This window comes from Penaeus monodon, chromosome 33, assembly GCF_015228065.2.
Source record: "Penaeus monodon isolate SGIC_2016 chromosome 33, NSTDA_Pmon_1, whole genome shotgun sequence".
NCBI lineage: Eukaryota > Metazoa > Arthropoda > Malacostraca > Decapoda > Penaeidae > Penaeus > Penaeus monodon.
The window spans coordinates 3,057,130-3,057,952 of NC_051418.1; positions in this window are offsets into that span (position 1 = coordinate 3,057,130).

Below are 823 nucleotides of genomic sequence, written 5' to 3' on the forward strand. Positions count from 1 at the left end.
ATACCGTATCATTTAGAGGAAAAACAAAAGAAGTAGTAATGTTTTAGTATTCGTTGAGTTTTATTTGAAGATCAGCTGCTACCTACCCTGGTTTCCCTCAGGATCAGTAGTAATATTCGGCAAAGTGAAGGACGTTTTTTTTACCTTGTTTTCATGTTGCATTTGCAAAACGACCAGAGTTCATATTTCCCAACGTATGACAAAGCAATAAAAAAGCACGGGTACCCATACCCCCTGCTCATCTCATTGCATTTGCAAATTAAACAAGCTATGCCCTCTATCTTGTGCAAAATTACGTCCTATGGAAGACCCGGCTAAAGGTTACGAAAGTTAACGAAATTTACAAACGTCACAGGCGAAACAGCGAGGAAACTATTTGTTAACCGAGTAATTTGTCCGTCCGTGATCTCATGTCTATTCGTGCCCGTCTGTGTCGTTATAAAAAAAATATGCCACAATAACTGGTACACATTAGTAGTCGTCTCCTTTAACGATAAGGGGGTGGGAATCCTGCGATTTTTTTTTTACCAATAACAATAAGGTTGGTCTTTTAATAATGGTTTTGATCTTGTATTCTTAATAGTTTCTATGGCCTTTCGTAAATGTTTTTCGTCATACCTCTCCCCCCAAAAATGAAAATTAAGAGCGACATGGACCGTTGTCATTCTAAAGAAAATGTGGCTAGTCCTACCTTTATCGACCATGAATACAGGAAAGAAAAAGAAAGAATATCCTGGTGTAACGTAAGGTGACTTTTTGCCCTTGTTGGATTAGATGTTTTTTCCACCTCTTTCTATTTCACTCATACTTATTATTATTATTA